This window comes from Zeugodacus cucurbitae, chromosome X (assembly GCF_028554725.1).
Source record: "Zeugodacus cucurbitae isolate PBARC_wt_2022May chromosome X, idZeuCucr1.2, whole genome shotgun sequence".
In the NCBI taxonomy this organism is placed as follows: Eukaryota; Metazoa; Arthropoda; class Insecta; order Diptera; family Tephritidae; genus Zeugodacus; species Zeugodacus cucurbitae.
Genome location: NC_071672.1, coordinates 30,050,048 through 30,056,047, shown reverse-complemented (window position 1 = coordinate 30,056,047; position 6,000 = coordinate 30,050,048). Strand labels below are relative to the sequence as shown.

Here is a 6,000-nt window from a genome sequence, read left to right as displayed (position 1 = left end):
AAGTGTAAGTGGTTTTTGTAAGGATAAATTGCATTGCAATTGTCACGTGCTTCGAAATCTACACTATGATGCGCAAGATGCCGCTCGTAATATTTGCTAGCTGTGTACATGGTGTAGTTTTCCAGAACGCATGACAGGTACTTGCCTATTTTGGTTCCTTCGAACGTTTGGAAAAGGAACAAGCACCATTTCGTGTGCTAGTGCTCGCCAAAGTGTGGATGGCGTTCATTGCAATATGGAACTCCCCCTGGTGAGCCTAGGATGGATGAATTTTAATATGATTTTTATGAAATTGCAGTGTTTGAAAAAGAAACAAGCATAATTTCGTTCGTCAGTGGTCGTTAAAGTGTCATTGCAATATGGAACTCCTCCTGATGACCCTAGGCTGGCTACAACTGTCGCAAATAGAATCCAATACAAACTACTGTGTTATCCGGAGCGACGCACTTCGTCCGTCCAGTGAGTATCAAACCATAATTTGAACGCTATTGTTTTAGCTCCTAGTGACTGACTATTGCAGCTGATCAAAACCAACTGGCGACTGTGCTGGCCAATCTAATGTAGCTATTTCGTTTTCTGCTTTCCAGCTGCTGCGCAAACGACTCCGTTGTTTTGGCTCGTTGTCCGCTTGAAGAACCAATCGTGGCTTCCTGCCTTAAACCAAATATCTGCTGGTGACAGCAGTCCACGGCAATATATCGTTCTCATGATTAGTTTATCAAATGCATACACATTCCATGGATGTTTCAATGATCAGTTTGCAGTTAGTAAAGGTTCTATCGTCGTGGCACGAAATATTATGTGAAATTCGCTCAGGAGGTTTTATATTGTATTTAGACCCACATATACATATGTCCTTAGGGACAATTTTGGTTTGGCTACTTTCAAGGATATGGCTCGATTAGCTTCGAAAATGCACAAAGAGTATTGATTCCAATGTTGGACAAACGCCTTCGACTTTTCAAGTTCCTTACAGTACTCAAGTGGGACGTTTTGGAACGGTTTACATTTGAAAATTAAAATTTTAGTCTAAATCGAATGCCACATAAATTGAAAATCCCTTGAAAGCAGCAATTGGCTTTAACCTAATACATTACGACGCGCTAAGGTCACTTGAAGCTGACAAGGATTTTTCAATGTCAACAACTTAATTTGCGAAAATATCATAACAATGCGGTTATTTATCTTTCGAAAGAGTTCGAGTTGTATACTGTTCCCTGATAGGGACTGTTGCTATCTGTATTTCAAGCTATTGAGCCTAGAGTGAACTTATGGGTCACTAGTATTTGGAAAAATATCCATTGATATGACTACTGAGGCACATTTGTTCAGTCTTGGTAACACTAGTTACTTCCTTCACACACTAGACGTATCTAAAAATACATAAAAACAATAACAAAATGGCCTTAAGCAAATAGTTTGCATTAACATTTATAATAAACAACAAATGCGAATGCCCTCTGATTTGAAAATGACTAATTGTTACATTCAAATATGAATTTATTGGTTTTTACGACGATTTTTGTGATTGGATTCGTGATTATGGATGAAAGACACTACGATTCTGGCCAACCTCGCATTACTAAAGAAAATCAAAGTTTAATCTCAACGACACTACTCGCGTTATTAATATCACTTGCTTATTTGTTCTTTCTTTTACCAAGTGCAACCAGGTCCTTCTCTAGCTAGATGTCTTCCTCTTCCTCGGCTTCCACCAGCGGGTAATGCATCGTACACTTTTAAAGCTAGAGTGCTTTCGTCCATTCAAACAGTGTTATCTAGCCAGCGCAGCCGCTGTCTTTTTATTCGCTGCACAATGTCATTACCGTCGTATAACTCGTACAGGTCATCGTTCCATCGCCCGCGGTATTCGCCGTTGCCTATCTGTCTGCCAGGTCGGCCATATGTTAGCGATAACTTGATCTGGATATCCAGTATGTTTTTAAAATTTTGTCTAGAAACGACATCAGCAGGTCTTGCATACATTTTTATTGATCTTGAACTTGGGAACTTGACAAATAATATGTTTGTAACACCACTTACAATACATTCTTACTGTCAAGCATATCATCATCATCTTTTGGCGCTACAGCTCCGTGTTAGCTTCGGCCTACTGTATATGTGAGACCTCCAGACAACTCGGTCCTTTGTCCAAATGTTCTTCTTCTTCTTTGAGTTTGTCAATCCATCATTAACGTGTGGAGTGGCGGAGCATTCACGCTGAGAACAAAGTCAGGTAGTGTCTGATGTCACCATCAATATAAGAACCTTATTTATTAATAGACTCATTTGTGTGTAAGGGATAGCTGAAAACTGCAAAGCCGTTGAGCATGAACCTTATTGTCCTGCGTTGTGGAGCTGGATCATTGGTCCTTGCGTAAGCTGAACAAGGGTTATTCAACCGCCATCACTTGTGTGACTGCGAAATCATGCTGATCTAAGGAGAAACTTAGGAGGTGAAATGAACTACTTGCTCCTAGCAACTTGCAATATTGCCCCTATCGTTTACTGTCATCAAAACGCCACTCTTATTTTGCTGATTTGACAGTTGGCATCTGCTTCTGCTTCGTCGTCCTTCCGAGGTTGCTGCAACTTGATTTTATTTTTTTTATATTGTCAATATTTATTTCTTTACCCTTTATTTCTTGTAAAGTGATTGACTCTCATGTCTTCCGTTTGTGCGATCTAAAGACGGAGAGTTTAACGTCGTTTAAGAGGAGAGAGAGGGCAGCAATACCTTTCATCACCCTAATACATCAACTGAAGCATTTGGGTTTCGCGAAAAGGTACATCACCGAACCTGCTTCATTTTGGACATTGAACGGATGATAATAGTTTTGAGTTCCATTTGGAAGCGTAATGTTCTTGGTCCACTTTGACAGTTCTATGAATCAGAGTCAATATTTAAAAACATTAAGTGATTTTGCCTTTCACACCGGCAAAAAATTGAATGGAGAAGTATTTATTCTCCAACAGGATAACGCTCCTTGCCAGAAGGTGAAAATGACTTTCACATTTCTGAGTGTTCTGATTTAAATATTATTGAAAATGTGTGGTCGCTAATAAAGCGAATAGAACCGCTGACAATTGCCAGCACAAAGGAGGAAACGATCAGAGCGGTCACAAAGGAGTGGAATGGAATTGCTCTAAAGGAACTCCGAACCTTGGTGGACTCAGCGCCGAAGGAGCTCCAAAACGTTATAGTTACGAAAAGAGGGTATATATTTAGTGAAAATTCATGTTTTTTAGTTTTAATTAAAAAAATAAACCAAAATCAAGGATTAAAAAATGAAAAATTGTCATATTTATAGTTTAAACATTATAACAAACTACAACAAATATAAACAATTATTATTTTCGTTAAAAAATAATTGAAAAAGAAACTGTGGTATCGCCATGTCAAAATTTTTATGCCGACTAGTGTAAGAGGACATTCCTACAAACATTCTTTGACATTTATTTTTAAAAGGATATCTCTTTCAAATGTTAGCCGAATCGAATCTGCTTTATCCGCATAGACTTTTGACTATACATATCCACACATAAGAAGTCTAACGGTGTGATATCACAAAAACTTGGTGGACATTCAACCGGCTAAAAATGTTAAATTATGATGCGATGTGAGGGAAGTCTTATTGAAACCAAATGTCGCCGATATCACGAACTTCAATTTCAGGTATAAATCATCAGATGGTTACGTTTTCACCGGCATGATTTTTGAAGAAATGTGAACCGATGATTCCACCGGCCCACAAACCACACCAAAGCGTTGTTTTTTCTGGTTGAAATGGCCACTCTCGAATCTCTTCAGATTGCTCTTCGTCCATGTTTTGCATGTTTACATAAGCATTGAGTCAGAAATGGGACATAACGCTGAACAGAATTTGGCTCGAAAACGTCGGATCTGCTTGGAACTTTTCCAGAACCCATAGAGCGAAGCGTTGTCGCTCGGAAAGGTCGAGCGGCTTCAGTTCTTGTCAAAAAAGGCTTTTTGAAATAGGCACCTCCACTTGGATCACCCGATATAATCTACCTAAACCCATAGCAAAGTGACCAATTTGTGATCATCAACCTCAAGTGTGAAATTTTTCAACTTTTTACAGTTGTAATAATTTTTGGGTGGCATCAGTTCTTGTACGTTTTCGTTTTCTACTGGCTTCATATATACTAAAAAACGGTATGGCCACATTGTCATTTGCTGTACTGCATGAAAATACTTTGACGATATTACCATATGTTAACACTTTAGGGGTTGAAGCCATCATAATTTTATGTTCAATAACAAAGCAGAGAAGAGAGTTCGAGATAGGGTAGTAAGTTTTTGTTGAATATTTTTTAACTTTTACTCATTAGTGCCAATGCTACTGTTATAAACACAACGGTGCGCCTATAGTGGGTGTGTATTGGTTAGTAAAAGCAAAAGTCGCTTTGTAGTTAGTATATTATTGCTATCTTTCGTAAAATTCAGGAGAGTTACTTGCTTACTAATATACGGGTAAATTGTATTTGTGTAAGTACAGCAACATGCATGTATATTTAATGTATGTACTTTTTGTGTGGGCCTATTTGCTGCAGTAGCACCATGGATCACGTGCAATTACGGTACTAATATCAGAATAGAAGTTTTTTTAATATTTAAAAAAAGTGAAAGAAGTTGCGATTTCGCACACTAGATGCATTTAGTTTTAACAAATGAAAAAAGTGTCGAAATGAAATTTGTGAAAATCCGATACGAGGCATAAACGCATGCCTGCCAAGTTCGTCAAAGCGTAATGTGTTTTTGAGTGTACGCAAATATTGTGCAATATTTGTTTGCAAATTTATTGTTACACATAGTGTATAAAAAACTGCGTGAATATAATGTACATAAAATCAATGCTTACAGCGTAGGGTTAAGTGGTACCTATATGCCTAAGAGCTTATAACGCTAAGATAAACCGATAAACCTTTCACAACAAGCAATTGCAATTTAAGTGTGAAAATACTAAACTACAGGTAATATAAAGTATGACTTAAAAAAAATATTGCACACAAAACAAAATGGTAGCATGAAAGTTATGAACGTTAGCAATAGCGCGACCTTGTGTCGTTTCAACTAATCGCCGGATAGGCGCATGAGTGGTTTACAATTTTATTTGTCTAATACATGTGTAATGTGTTGCCTTTTTTTGAAATAATAAGAGGCTTAGAAGCAGTCAATGTTACAATTGGTTTGAAGTGATTTTGAAAAATAATATTAAAATATTCATCTTACTATATATGTATATATGCTACGGTATCAACTAATTGTTTCGTAGTAACGTTTGTGTTCCAATGTTAATGTCACAGCGCGATGTTGCGGATTAGCGTATACATCTGTGGGCATTCTCAGGCGCTTGTAGTGGAGTTGCCACAAGCATAGTAAAAATAAAAGTTTTGTACAAAATAAATCGATGTGATAACAAGAGGTAAATATAATAAAATGCACAATGTGTTTTCTAGTATCTAATAAAAGTCAGTTGTTGAATATAAATACTAATGCCAAGCAAGGCAGAAACACAAATAAACGACAGAAACATTTTTGGTTAATATTCAGTATTTATTTGTTTTCAAAGAAAGTTTCACGGGTATTAAAACGCTTGCGGCATGCTTCGACTATAACTAATGTGGATTAAATATGACTAGAACCAAATGAATTCTAATTGTTTAAAGAAAGTAATTTATTACTATAAATTGCAACAATTCAATTTGGTCAGCCGGCAGCAACTTTGTCAATTTAGTTATTTCTCGACAAATTATAGCTCGTGTCCATAGGGTGTCTGCTTGCTTTCTGCTTTGTTGCAAGTCTAACTGCTTGCTTTATGCCAATTATTCATTTTTTGTTATCTTTAGCGTGCCTGCAGAGTGGACGCTCAAAGCCGAGCCGAGCGTAAAGCTGATTTCGATCAGCACTGTTAAATTTTTGGTACCGCAGAGTGTGTGCGAGGGTTAGCGCTGAATACCGGGAGTAATTTGTTGTTA

The 6,000-nt window shown here is 37.4% G+C and overlaps 1 protein-coding gene across 3 annotated transcripts in view; it reads left to right on the top strand.

Annotated features, from left to right (window-relative positions):
- The first annotated feature begins 4,140 nt into the window (after positions 1 to 4,140).
- LOC105219932 (protein unc-13 homolog C) overlaps positions 4,141 to 6,000 on the top strand; it is a 97,674-nt gene continuing 95,814 nt past the window's right edge. For 2 of the 3 annotated variants that reach the window (XM_054235308.1, XM_054235307.1), the window contains exon 1: positions 4,143 to 4,510. The gene's annotated coding sequence lies outside the window, so the exon portion shown is untranslated. Of the gene's footprint in view, positions 4,511 to 6,000 lie in introns of all 3 variants that reach the window. The other variant, XM_054235309.1, reaches the window with a different exon arrangement.